This window comes from Triturus cristatus, chromosome 6 (genome assembly GCF_964204655.1).
Source record: "Triturus cristatus chromosome 6, aTriCri1.1, whole genome shotgun sequence".
NCBI lineage: Eukaryota > Metazoa > Chordata > Amphibia > Caudata > Salamandridae > Triturus > Triturus cristatus.
In genome coordinates this window covers 1,136,949,681-1,136,964,999 of record NC_140589.1, presented here as the reverse complement: position 1 = coordinate 1,136,964,999, position 15,319 = coordinate 1,136,949,681, and the positions used below count along the sequence as shown (strand labels likewise).

The 15,319-nt window shown below is 44.5% G+C and overlaps 1 protein-coding gene across 5 annotated transcripts in view; it reads right to left on the bottom strand.

Moving 5' to 3' along the window:
- Positions 1-15,319, bottom strand: part of TTC13 (tetratricopeptide repeat domain 13) — a 1,316,170-nt gene that overhangs the window by 608,648 nt on the left and 692,203 nt on the right. The gene's annotated exons all lie outside the window — the stretch shown is intronic.

Below are 15,319 nucleotides of genomic sequence, written 5' to 3'. Positions count from 1 at the left end.
ATATCTACTGTTTGACACATGGCAAGTTTAGCAGATGAATATGTTTTAAAATTAGCATAAGAATGGCAGGCCCAAAATTAATTTACTATACCACATAGAAATATTTTATGAGATTATAAGGCTTAACTGAATGTTCTTTTGAGGATCACGACTGTGGAAAGGACTGCCGGGTTATTCACTGGTAATCTTTATTACTCCGAGTCCTGGTCTTTCCGTTCCATTCCTTATCCATGAGCAGCACGCCTGCTCCACAGAAGGTATTACCTATCTATTATCCATATAATTGCACCAATATGGAGTTGCCTACCCAGCATGCATAAAGGGGGAAGAATGTCATCATGACAGCTTGAGATAACCCAAAAAGTCAAAAGAAAGAAAAAAAACAATCTCCAGACAGCAACCAGGGAGGGGACGATGGGCCAGTGAAGATTACCAGTGAGTAAGCGGGCATTACCTCCTCGTCCGTCTTTCCGTCCCATTCCTTATCCATGAGCCCATACCCAAGCGCATGGTGATGGATGTACACAGAAACCTAGGATGATGCCACATACTTGATATTTAATGCAAAAAAACATAACAGATTATGTAGAGCAGATAAGACATGAGTGCCAAAATCAGCGGGAGCCACCATCCCCAACTGAAGACAGTAGTGGGAAACAAATGGTTTGGGAGAGGCCCAGGTAGCAGCATTACAATTGTCACGAAGAAAAGCCCCCTTAAACATCGCCCAAGACAAGGAAACACCCTGAGTAGACGGTAATTGGACAGAAGAGGGAAGAGGAAGGTGGGCAACCTCGTAAGAAAAGATCACAGCAAACTTTACCCATCGAGTTAGAGTGGACAAAGAAGGTTTGAGGCCCTTCCCAGAGAGACCATATGTAACAAATAAGGAGTCTGCTTGTCAAAACTCACTACGGTCCAGATGGATGCGAATAGATCTCAACACAACCAGAGAATGGAGCGCCTCCTCCTCAGGAGTAGAAGGGTCAGAGTAAAACACTGGAAAGACAATATCCTGACAGTGGAAGTCAGACAAGCCCTTGGGCAGATTAAACTGACTAGGGCACAAAATCACCTTATCTGGACAAAGACACAAAAAGTGGAGAGAAACAAACAAAGCCCCAAGCTCACCAACGCTGCAACCAGAAGAAACTGCCACCAAAACTAGAACTATAGCAGCAAGAAATTTAAGGTAAATGGAAACCAAGGATTCAAATGGAGGACTAGTCAGTGCCTGAAGCACCAAACGGAGATCCCAGGCGAGGACTGGAGAGCGAGAAATGGGGCATTGAAGCAAAAAACTTAGCAAAAGGTGTGCCACCAAGGGAGCGACAAAAGCCATAGCAGTGTCTCTAAAGGCTTTAACAGTGGCCCATTGGACATGGAGGGTGGTGATCACTAGACCCAACGTAAACCCATCATTTAAGACGTCCAACGCCCAGACAGGATCACAGGAAACAAGACAGGAGACAGACCTTTTCCCTTACACCATGAGTCAAAGTTCTTCTATTGACGATTGTAAGACTTCAGGGTTGAAGGCTGGCGAGATAACTGGATGTGCTGGGCCACTTCAAGCTAACAACCCTGAGCCAGCAAGGTCAACCACTCAAGTGCCATACCCCCAGCCAGAGGCGCAGGAGAGACTACAAGCTGAGAAGAGGAGCGAGCAGGGAAGAGGGATGCACAGGAAATATCCAATGGAGACACACTGCCAAACCCTGAAGAAGAGTAACCCACAGCCTCGGGAGCCATTCTGGAACAACCAGAAGAACCTCCGCCTGGTCCACTCAAATCTTCCTGAGGACCCTGGCAATCGAGGGGAATGAGGGAAAGGCAAACAGGAGCCCCTGGGACCACTGGATGGGGAGGCATCTATCACACAGGCCAATCTCAAGGGAATCAGGCTATAAAACTGAGAGAGAAGGGCCATCTCCTCCGAGGCAAACATATCCAGCCAAGAAAGGTCGAATCTGGAGAGAATCTGTTGGAAGAGCAGAGACGGCAGACACATGATCACAAAGAAGGGGGAATGCCCCGCTCAAAGAATCCGCAGGTCCACACTCCTCACCTGGAAGATAGACTGCCAAGAGAGAGAGAAGTGATTCCTCACGGCCCACAGACCGATCTTCTACGAAAGGAGAAACAGAGACCAGAGCATCCCCCTCGACGGTTGATATAGGCACAAACAACCTGGTTGTCAGTCTGAACACAGACGGCATGGTTCCAAAGGAGAGGAGCGAACAAAAGAAGTGCCGGCCACACCACCACCAATTCCCTCCAGTTCGAGGACTGGGGAGCCCTGAACTGGGACCACCTGCCCTGGGCCTTGGAATTCCCCAGAACCCCCCTCGACCCCCCCCCCCCCACATGGCATTCACATCGGTCATCAGGAAGGAGGATCGAGTTTGGAGCCCTTGGACAAATTGTGAGGTGACAACCACTACTGGAGAGACCCCCGGATCTCTTGTGTCACAGGATTGGGAGCCTTGTATGCCTGAGAAGCTGGATCCAAGTGGTACAGAAGATGATGCAGGAGGGCATATAAATGGAGACGGGCCCAGGAAAGCGCGTGCAGTGTGGAGGCTATCTCCCCTTAACTCCACAGCCAGGCAGACACCTGAAACTGGGACACAACCTATGAAAGGTGTTTGAACAAAGTCAATATTCTTTCTGGAGACAGGAACACCATCCCTAAGTCTAGCCAGAAGAGGGCCCGATGAACTTCAGAGACTAAGAGGGGCGCAGAAAGGACTTGCTGTTATTGATTAGAAACCTAAAAGACTCCAGAAGACGACAGACCTAATGCATCTCCTCTGTTGCCGGAGAGAAAGAAGGAGAGACAATCAGTCAATCATCAAGGTAAGTACAGACTTGAATACCTCAAGAATGGAGAATACCTACCAGGGGGACAAGAGTTCAGTAAAAACCCTTGGGGCCGATGAAAGGCCAAAAGGAAGCACCTGGAACTGGTAGTGCTGTGAGCCCACCGCAAAGCGCAGATACTGCTGATCCACCAGATGGACGGGAACATGCAGGTAAGCTTGCATCAGGTCAAGGGAGGCGAGGAAGCTTCCCACCCCCATGCACCAGCTGATGTATCAATTGCTAGGTCGCCATCTTGAAGCGACGATAAAGAATGTGCCGATTCAACCCCTTCAGATCCAACCAGAAAGAGGATGGAATAATATCCCAGCCCATTTTCTAGAGGTGGAACCTCAATGATCGCTGCCTTTTCCAAAAGAAACTGAACACCCTCCAACAAGGCCGCCCGCTTCACTAGATTTCGGGATAAAGGCGTCTCATTGAATACTTGGGCTGGGCGGAAGGAAAACTTGATCCGGTAACCAGAGGTCACTGTCCGAACTACCAATGCATCTGAAACACCCCAACACTGGTGACAAAAGAAGTGTAGACGACCACCAACCACAGGGGGTGGATAGTCACTGCTTTGTAGAAGTAGGGGAGGAGGCACCAGCAAACTGAGACCGGGACATTCAACCTCCAGGAGACCCCAGCCACGACTCCTGCTGTGAAAGGCATGGCTAGGACACCTAGCCTGAGAAAAAGCAAAGGCGCAGAGATAACTGGAGCCACCACCTTCTGATTTTCTGCCTACTGCTTGACATCTCTTCAAGATGGGGACCAAACACCTCTGAACCGTCAAATGGCAATTTTAAGAGGACAAACTTCTGTGAGGAATCCACCTTCCATAACCGCCTCCAGATATGGCATCGAGCAGCAATGGAGGCCCCAGAAGCTGCTACAGCTGAACACAGGTTATCGGATGAGATATCCAATAAGTAGTGGACCTGGCGTTCCATCAGGAGCCAAAAGAGAGGAAGTACCCCCGCCATCATTCATCTGCAAAGCCAGGGTCTGAAAATCCTTCGGAAGGGACTGAACCATATAATTTGTATGGGTGGTAGCCCGAATGGAAAAATTGGAGGTGACGTGAGACCTCTTCACTGCCGCTTCTACCTTCTTGTCCACAGGGTCAGAAAGAAGGGCGTCTTACGAAAGCACCATGCCCTGGGAAGTTAGGCCAGCCATCAGGTTGTCCACTTTAACATATTGTGGGAATTCCTCAGAAAACCCCTCCAAAGCAAAGCATTTGGCCTGAAAACGAGGAAAAGCAGCCTTGTCAAATTCTGGGAAAGCAGCCTTCTCAAGCTTTTTCCATTCATGGGCCAGCACTTTGCAAACTGCACTGTGCAAAAGCAAAGAGGCCGGGTCAGGGAGCTGATATTGGATAAAAAATACATTCTCCCCCTCCAGTTACCTAGGCGTAGGCAATCCCAAATTGTCCTGGACATGATCAAACAGACCAGAGAGCTCAGCTTCCTGAACAAAGTGGCTATGCCTCCCCTCCTCATTGCCAGGGTCATCCATATCCAGCAGAGCACTTGGCCTTGGAACCTTAGCAGGAGGTTCCCCTGTTTCTCTGGCCTGAAAAGCTGCCTCAACAGCCTCATTATGAGCAGGCGTAGCGCTGCCAAATTCGGCACCCCCGCGGCATCTTCAGAGGTGGACTCAATAGCCAGCAAGAGAAACATAATGTGGTCACTTCCTGCCACCCGCCCGTATCTAGGCAACTCAACTCTTGCGGAACCCAAAACTTTGTGGGAGCCACGAGAGGCAGGAAGCAAAACTGCATCCTAAAAAAACAAGCGAGGTCCCCAAAGTGAAAGGAGGACAGCGCTGCAGCCGGAGCATGGGGATCTCTTGTCTTTATGGGGCCATGTGTTTTACACATGGCCCCATAAAGATAAGAGTGCTTTGCGACAGCAGCAAAGCAGGCAAGCCAGTCCGGCTCGCAGGCGAAAGGGCTTAAACCAAAAACCCTAATTTCCAATGGCAGGCCTCCGTTTAGCATAAACGGTGACACCAGCCAATGGAAACGAGGGGCGGGGCTTAAAGCCCCCTTCTGAAATCTCCTTCATTACAAGAGTTCTCGCAGAGAGAGCAGCGCGTTGAGCTGCAACGCTAGACGCAAGACCTAAAAATGCAAATGAATGCGAGGCTGCCAGGGAAGACAGGAGGTCACCCAACAGGATGCTCAGTGCCTGTTAAGGAAACCATGTGCCCCGCGTACCACCAGATGTAAAGTGGTGGCATAGTGGGGATAAAAACATGGAAAAATGGACGTTTCACACAGCTACCCACAGAAAGGACCCACGCCCGCTGGAGCACGGCAGTGCGGTGCGGGAAGAAAAATAGACAAAGACTGCTCATGCAAGTCCGGTAGGAAACATTCAATAAACACACAAAAATACTTACCTCTGACACACTAGGTATCGTACTGCAATGCAGAAGAAAAAGAACAGGCTGTTATGGTGACGTACTTTCCCCTTTATGCATGCTGGGTAGGTAGCGACATATTGAGGAAAGTATTTTGACCTTAGATAATACGTTCTGGGGAACAAGCAGCTGCTCATGGATAAGGAATGGGACGAGAAGACCGACGAGGAGGTAATGATATGCATGTCGGCATTGGCCAACAATACAATTCTTAGGCCCAGATAAAAAGATAGACAAATAAAGGTTGGGGATTGCCATGTGGCTAGGAATAACTTCTCTAGACAGTATTTTCATAACTAAATCCAGCTTTTACAAGCAATTCCAGAGGAATTGTGAATATAAAAGGAATATTTTTTCAGGTTGAAAATCTGCATAGAGTTACGCTTTCATTTATCATCTGCCTCTCGGAGGAGGTTTTCAGGGTGCAGAACAGTCTCTAGGCTGGCAGAACTGAAGGTTTTACACTTACTGCCATGCCACAGAGAAGTCAGAGGCAGGCTGTAGTTGCGGTCAAACCTCACAGAAATGTACTGGCTGTATTTTCAGGCTGCTAAAATGGTGCTCAGTGTTTTTTGCATCTGGGAAATCTGGGTAATCGAGCAGAGTAGTATTCCAGCAAACTTGTTAAAAGGGAATAAATAAGAAGTTTGAGGGTTGATTACATTTGAATACTTGATTTATTAACAAATCCTCACTGATACTTTGTTCGGGAGTAAAATTTTTATTCTGTAATATGATGCGGCTCAAGCAGATATGAACAGATTCAGATAAATCATTTTTTTCCCAAAAATAATTTTGCCATTTGGAACGTTAGCGTTCCTTAGATATTAGAACATAATGTTGCTTGTTTTGTAGAAGCAGACGTTGGTAAGGAGACAAACTACGGACTAGCAACTTTTATCAAAAAGGATCTTTCCTTCATTTTAGTTGAGCTGAAGCTTGAACGCGATCAGTATCTAAGTGTTGTGCTAATAAGGCTGCAAACATTTCTATGATACTTTTCAATGTGTATTTAGCAACTGGCATAAAATATTTTATTTATTTGAAAAGCTTTATATAGCGCTTCAAGACCCGGGGGTAGCAGAGCGCTTTACATGAGCATTAAGGTTCCAGTCGGTACAGTAGATTCAGCGGGCTCAAAAGATATAAAGACATTACACATTAAAAAAAAAAACACTTCTTAAATAAGCAAATAGGCTAACCGTTATGGCCATGAGTAGAACGAAAATGTCACTATAGACAGTTAACACAGAAACAATAAAAAAGGCAAGGGAGCTAAAGAGGGGTTGTTTACCCGAGACTAGGCTTTCGTTTATGCAGTTAAATGGGATAGGGCTGATCAAATATACATTGTCCGAAACATGCAGCACAGCTCAAATTAGGAAAGAGGGAGAAATCAGGGCTATTAAGTGAGGAAGCGAAGAAAAAAAAATCGAGTGAAATAGGGTGGGAGGGAGCAAAACAGAGGAGAAGGGAGCAACAAATTTGGGGGAGAATTGAGGAGGAGCTAGAGGTAAGTGTTAAAAGGAGGGAGGGTAGCATTAGAGTGGAGAAAAAAGTCAAGGAGGGAGAGACAGGGGAGAAGAGTCGGACAGAAAAAGACTGTCAGGGGGGAATGGATAACGGAGGATGAATAAAGGGTTGAATGCAGCGATTAGGACCCCAGTATTTGCAGAGAAGGTGTGATTTGAGGTATTTTTTAAAGCTGTGGTACGAGGGGTTGCAGCGCAGGTCTCTGGGGAGGGCATTTCAGATAATCGGGGCGTTACCAGCGTTGTTTTAGATTCCAATATACCACTAGTCAAAAGATGTGACCTTCCAATATTGTTCAGCTTATGGATAATTTAAATGCCTGACTTGAGAAAGGTAGGTAGGAGGTAGTGATACACTAGTCTTTTGAAATAAAAACCTTTAGTATAGTAGAATGTCTCAATTAGAGAATTACTACATTACAAACAAAAAGAGGAGCTTATTTTTTCTCATGACAACATATGGCCTAATCTGCAGTAAGACAGGGCACCCATTCGCAAATCGCTAAAACAAAGCCAAAAAGATTTCAGTATCAGCTCAACTACTATTTCTTTTTTTGCAATACGAGTCAATGGTCTGTTGCAGGGATTCTGCTCATGCACAGAACTATGCACAGGAAACCAGGACCTCGGTGTATTGTTGTGTACAAAAAAAAGCCACCTCTGTGCCCAGAACCCCAATCCGACTAGCAATAGTGTCTCATTCGTTCTCCGTACTACAGCGAAGCTACCAATGATTAGACAGCCTAGAACATGCGACTTAGTAAACTCTCAGGAATAGTGAGAAACAAGAACACTCTTTCGTTCACACTCATACTTGTCCACAACGTGAGTAATCAGAGACACTGTATAGTTTAAAATGTTTATTTTTAACTAACATGCTCTAAGGTGCAGTACTCTAGCCAATACGAGCAGCATAATGCATACAAACAATTTAATTAGCATTGTTACAATTCCATAAAACACAAAAAAGGAAATCATATTATAATGACAGTGGAAACAGGACTATAGCTCCTTTTCCCACCCTACCCGTGCTCATGAGCTAGTTTAGAATAATTATAGAAGACCTCTGGGCTTTGTCAGCTAGACCCCATACCTACGAGATCAGATGCAGTGAATTACATATCAGGATCAGCACAGCTCTTCTATTTTGGAAAGGTTTTCTCCAAGTGCCTTCTCATGCATGTAATGCCATATTAAAAGCACCTGAGTTTCAGTTGGGCTGCTGTGCTTCATGTTATGTCTATGTGCGTGGGACTGACCAAAGTGAATCAACAGCTTACATTGTTATTCGACCTTGAACAGGCTGTGTAGACAGAGAGCGCGGTGCCCTGCTGGATATGTGAAAGGCAGACAGTTCTCATGTGAAGCAGCGCCAGCAAAGTATTTCACGAGAACAGAGCCATGTGGTGTGTGCAAAAGGGCAGAATGGCAGCCAAGCATATACTACTTATGCTAACTTAGTAATGTCTGCAGTTAACCCCATTTCCTTAACTACACCCTCCCCTTGGTCAGGCCAACGGACAGTGGACTCAATAGAACACAGAGTTCAAGTCAGAGTGGGCAAGAATTAAGAGCAGCAGTCATATTTGGACAAAGAGACAAAAGGGTGCACTAATTCATGTGGAAAAAATCCATTAAGGTGTATGAGCAGTATGTTGCAACAGCCTCCAAGAGGAAGTCATTGATATTGTCAGAAAAGAGAGTAGCCATCCATTCCAGCAAAGAGAATGAACATACATGTTCATCAACAATGGGAGCTTCTCGCAGCACAAGTGGACAACTTGCGTGTTCTTTAAGAAAACTTTGTTGTAGGAAATCATGTGCAGCTGCACGGACATCCCATTCCGCTAAAACTCCAAGCGCAACTGCGCAGGCCACAATCCCAACACCAGAACATTTCATCTCATGCGCCACTAGAGCACTCATTAGCAGGTCATAATCCGGGGCAGGAGACACCATATTGGAGAGGCAAAGATCCAATGCCTATTCAAACGAATAGGCAGTGGAAAACTGGTGGCACGCAGGTGAAATAACCAAAACGAAAAAATAATCCATAAGCCACGCTCAGAGTGGCCAGTGGCAAAGTACCGTAGCATTTAAGCATACGACTACGAAGCAGCAGCAGCCGATCCCGGCTGTTTGGTGCCACAGGAAGAGCATCCATTTCGGAGCAAGCAAGTTAACAGCAGAATTCCAGTGGCTAGGGCAAGTAATAGTGGTAAGCCACCGAAGACGCTGGAAAAAATAGAAAGGATAAATGCTGGTATCACACCAAATATAGTTTGAAAAGAGGTCATAAGGCCAGAGCCCACAGCTTTAAAAAAAATGGGCAATGCCTGTAGTGTTAGAAGCATTGAAGATAGTGTAAATCAACGCACCTAAATGTATTGGGAGATCAGTATTAAGAAGCGCATGTAACTCTGTACGGGTGTTAGCCACGTGAAGGACGAAGGTCCCAAGGGCAGATGTGAGAGCAACTTCTTTTTGGGACAATAATGCTCTTATTCTGCTCAATTTGTTGAACTCTGCCATCAAGGTCAGATTGGAAGGCCAAATCGAGATGTCGAGCCTCCCATGCGGGGGTGGAAAAAGCACATTTTTACAGCAAACCACACGCTGTGAGACTGTTACAATGTAAGGGATGCCAGCAAGCATGCCGCAGCAATCTTCATTATTTAAAAGCAAATAGCTACCGTTTGTTAGCAGGGTAAACGTAGGTGTGATAGCTGGTACTGGATGACCCTTCAAAAAAGACGCCAAATTCGGTGCTTGTAAATTACATGCGCCATGCAACTGTAATTCTTACACACAAGAGAATGATCAGGCGAGGAATCACATGACTCCCCAGTCAGGCACACCTCTTTGTCATCCCGTAAGCATCTGTAGGTGAACGGTAAAGACCACATCTCGTGAAGAAATGCACTACCTAAAGGTTCATAGCAGCCCAAGGGATAATGTTTCATACATGAACTAAATTTAAACAAGGAAAATGGCAAAGTTATTACCCGATGGATGAGCCACACTGCTGAATAAGTTTCAGCAACAGAAAATGGCAAAGGTTCCAATTTTTCAGTATGTAACAGAGTGTATGTGGAATCCTTCATAGACAAACTGTTGTTTATCTGTCAAGTTAAATGGCGTAAATAACAATGACGTGTTCATGTAATCCCATGGAACTTTCCTCATCTTCAAAGTTTGCAATGTCCATGCAAACTGCATAATTGAACACAATTGATTTTGACCATGACACAAAACAGATACTTCATCATGAACAATATCCACAACAGATGAAACAATATCGTCTAGTGTGTAAATAAGAGTGTTAATACTATTATCAACAACAGCAAGCACTTTTTCTAAATTAGCTTGGTCTATTGCCCTTAGACGCGAAGCAGCTTCAATTTTGGACAGCTTCCAGATTTCATTGTAAGTGGCATTAATAAATCTTTTTGATCTTGGACCAGAAGGCCCTTTTATAAAATCTGTCAAGTCAACATCACCTGACAACATCGACAAATGGTGATTAACTGACGTAAGGGTTGAGTGTTGCAACCAAGTTTGACATAATTTTCCTACTGAATAGGTAGTAACCGAATAGGAGTCAGAAAAACGTGAATCAGGTCTATCCTGAATGTATCCTGGGGTCTTGTCTAGAAAACGGCGTTGGCAAGAATCCAAACTTATTTGCCAAACCAACCAACTCTGGGTTCCAGGCTAGAAATATGAAAAGTATCATTGGTAAGCAACAATTGCAAATCATCAATGGCCAAATCAGTATGATTAATCCAGTTCTCATAAGGAGCCAGTGTGGGTATTTTAGGTGCATTCATTTGTTTTGCATTGGCTAAACATAAACAGGTTGTTTGATATATTGAACTATTCAAAAATAGGATTTGTTTTGGGATAGGGCACGCACGATGCAAAGCTTCAGAGCCTTGCACCTGCCAGAATTTAGAACCCCAAACAGGCTTAAGATCTACTGTATCCTTCCACAGCTCAGAGCCACCCACTGGCAGTTGATCAATGAAGAATTTGGAATACATTAATTTAGTGTGGGTGAGCATGACTTTAGAATTGGATGTAGTATTCAATTTAAAATAAAATGAATCCGGATTGGATTTATTAAAATCAGTGAAATATACACACTTTTTCAAAAGAGTTTTCGAACTGGCTTTAATTGGAGCTGGGCAATGTTCCCATTGTGTGTAATTAAAAACATTTCTAAATCTATTAGGTTTATGCAGGTAATGCTGGCCACAATGCTGGTAATAAAATACATCAGCATAATTTGCAGTATTTAAATAAAAATCCTCAGCATCAAATGCAGCATAATACTTTAAATCAGAAAATAAAGATTCAAGGGCTTGTAAGTCTCAATAATCAGAGCGTATGTTATGTTTCACCACATCCCCCATAGAAACACAAAGTACATTTGGAACATTAACCACCTCTATGGGGCCATGAATTTGGAAGTCTACTGCATCCCAAACTATTCCAGCCGCAACTGGCCAGGCAGAGATGTTGAACAAATGTCTGGTCCCTTTTCATAATGTGTGATGAGGAGTGCGGTGCCAAAGTTCCATCAATTATTTTTACTGCAGAGCATTCAGTGAAGTAGTGACCATTTATTAAAAGGAAAAAAAAATGTCACAAATCCAATCAACATGAAGAATAAAATGGCGATGAGCACCAATGTCCAAGGTGGAACCAAATAATTTCTTTTAAACTTGGTGACAAAAACAGAAAATCAGGACGGGGGACTCGATGATGTGGAGTTAGAGTCAAAAGAAAAACTTAACTGGTTTAGTGTGTTGTCTTGCAAACCAGGCAAGGACTCTGTAGTGGGATACACATATTCAGTTTCTTCATGAAGACTGCAAGCCTGAGGGTTTAGCAAAGGATTAGAAACAGCGGTCATCTCTATGGCAGAGTCAGGCCTGATGTTGTTGGAATTGGTTAAGACTGTATTCCTGGATATTGTTGGACAGGAAGCAGCAGGTGTCATACTCTATGTAGAATCGGCCAGGCGTTGTAGTTTGACATTGTCCACTGAGATGTATCTGTTATCTTTGCCACCAGGCAGCGGTGGTAAAATGACTGTACGAGTACCCTTCACGCCAAGCACTGGGACATGTGCACGATAAGAGGGGCCAAACTCTTTCTTGTTCTCCACTTTCTCACGGACCAGGGCTCCGATCTTGGGTAGCCAGCCGACCACCTGAATCTGCAGTGCCGCTTCAGTGGCGGAGGGTAAATGTTCTTTTGCAAGACCGTCTCGAGTATCTTGTAGTTTCTGTAACACATCAGAATGATTATCTACGTCAAAGGATGCGGCTGTCGCTGCCATGTCTAGACCATCAAGGCCTGGGAGAAACATTTTCAAGTCAAAGAGCATTTCGTATGGGGTCCGCCCACCCAGAGATCTTCTAGAGAGATTATTTAGTGCACGTTGTACGCTATACAAATGGGCGAACCAGTTCCTGCCACAGTACCTATAACTCTAGCTGTCAAGGATTGCTTTAAGTCACGGTTCATTCACTCCACAACTGAATTGCCCTCAGGCCTGTATGAAGACGAAATTTTGACTTGCACCCCCAAATACCTCATGGCATCCTTGTACGCCTTAGAGGTGAATGCGGGACCCTGGTCAGAATGAAAGGTGCCACATGCAAAAATTCCTACAAAGACACACAAATCCCTGATGACAGTTCGTGCATCAGCACTGCGTTGTGACCAAACCCAAGGAAAACGTGTGCATGAATCAACTGCAACCAAGATTAACTTATACGCAGTATCGGAAGAAAACGGACCGCATTAATCTAAATACACACAATTGAATGGTTTATTAGAAATGTACGGCTGTGTTTGTGGCGGGCGTGCTGCCGTTGAAGGTTTAATCTGCCGACAAATGTCACAAGAAAGCACATAATTACGGGTTTGTTTATATAACCCACGCCACCAGTAACGTTGCTGTAAGATAGAGACAGTCGCCGAAACGCCTGCATGAGCCGAGGCCATGCCTTCGTGCGCGGCTGTTATCAATGCTAGTCTGCGGTCCTCGTTGGGAATCAACCTGTCACCAACGTCATTAATTCTCACATAGGGATCTTTATCGGGACCTAAATGATAAGAGTATTTAGAAGGGAAACCCTGTGGGTACTTACTCCTCTTCTCTGTTGCAGCTATAGCTGCCAAGATGTCATCATCAATCTTAGTCATGGATCTTGTAACTGCTGCAACAGAATATGTGGCTACTGCTGTTTTAGCTGCTTTATCAGCCAAACTGTTACCGACTGCGTGTACTCCTACGCGCTGGTGGGAAAGAGTATGAATTACTTGTGTGAGAGGCAGACGTTCTTTAAGCTCTGCGACTCGACCCCAAAGCATTTTATGCTTAATTGCGCTGCCTTTAGAATCACGATAGTCATTCTGTGACCAAAAAAACAAGTTGTCATTAAAAGACTGAACACAGTAGTAAGAGTCACTTCCAATCAAGGTAGTCACATTAGGATCAGCAAACTCCAGTGCTAGCACCAGAGCACGCAGCTCCGCTAACTGGGCGGTACAGTCCCCTAGTGCCTGCATGTGCATGACACTGGACTTGAACTCACCGTTCACTATGGTACCTGCCACTATAGCGCATGCTGTGGAGTAAGAATGTTTAGATCTGGTCGCTGGTTGCGCAGAACCGTCGGTATAAATGATACAAGGGTAATCCTCGAGCGGGCGCATTGACAGAGGAGCAAAATGAACAAATTAATTCTGTAAGAACTGCTGAGTTTGCAATGAGGAGTCAAAGATATAGGTTACATCAGATGAGGTTAACGAAGTAGCCCATTGTATCCAATGTGGATGTAAAGCTTTTGAGTTTGAAACAACAGTCCCGTGCACTCATACAGATATCGGTTCCACAGAGTCTGTGTGTCATTGGTATGACATGAAAAATGTTGATGCTTCACAATTTTTGTGTATCCTTTAATGGGTCATCAGGCGAGAACACAAAAAGCCAGCCGACACGTGTTTCGTCAGAGAGAAGGTCACACTCTGACTCTTCAGGGCTGGAAACAATACAAACACATAATTGGCATAATACGATATACAATCTCTTTTTACAATTCTTGAACATGACACAAGCGCACTGAGAGTGCGAAGGAAGCAAAGCAGAAAACAAGAGGGATAGGACACCATAGATCCCCCAAGGATGACTGATGTCACGAAAAGATTCTCAACTGGTGAATAGTGCCCTATCAGTTGATCATGTGTAGAACAATAGAAGAGACCACTATCATTCCCAAGAACATGTGTTGAAAAACCACCACACCTGGTAAGTATCCAGTAGACGCAAATTGATGTTGCCACTGAAACACCAATACAGAATGAAAAAAGACCAAACAGCGTACTGTACCACATAAAAGAGAAACAACATGACCCGACATCTTACCTAAAAGACCGGAAGTAATCTAAAATATCAAGAAATATGTAATGCTCATGCGTCCCATCGAAACACGGATAGTCGTTCAATCAGCCTTGTTTAGATAAAGGACTTCATATATAGCTATGGTCTACCAACCTGCAAGTAAAAGAAGAAATATAGAAAACCTAGTGTCTGAAATACTTATCGAATATTGCCACTCTAAAGTGTCCAAAAACAAATTTTATTTTTTTATATATATTTTTAATATCGATTCTAGGTCCCAGATTGCCCTCACTATGTGCTTGTCCCACACATAGACATGGCTTACCTACAGAGAAGAGATAATTATCCCCGCGAGTCACGTCTATGCAGACTATGTAGTTCACAGATCCTTCGAAAGTATCTCAATCTCTAGAACAGATAAAACAATATATATACCAATATCAGTCGGCCTATCAATCTGAAACACCACGTGTGTACCTCCACCATATGTCATCTTCACAGAAAACTTACATTTTCCGAAATCACAAGGTTCTTAGTACCGCTAGGGGACACGTGTGCGTGTTTACCTCAACCTGGAGAGACACCCAAGATAACAAACACACCAACTCCAATTAATCCTATGTCTCATATTACTCAGTTACAATCGTCCTCAAACGACCAATTTGAGCTCTAAATAGTAACAAAGCTGCTCAGAAGGCAGCCCAAGTAACTTACGTCTCTCCGACACGGGTACGTGTCCTGGTGCTTCTCACTCCGACCGGTGGTGGGAATCCGGAAAAAGTGTACCGGAAGTATAAACACTGTTGATGGACTCAGTCAATTTCAACCACTAGACCGCATCACCTCAATTTGCAAGACGTCCAAAGCTCCCCGGAAGAGAAGAACACTGAGTCTCCTCTGATTTGAAAAATGGGATACAACTGGGCGGAGTGGCTACGCTCTCATTCGAATTCAGAGTACCAGTACGTGTGTGTATGTCGAATATAACAGAATGTGAGCCTAATCCAAAAAGAAAAAAGGTAAAAAGATCGGCAGTATTTGCGCTCAGTCACGCGCCACCATATAATACACT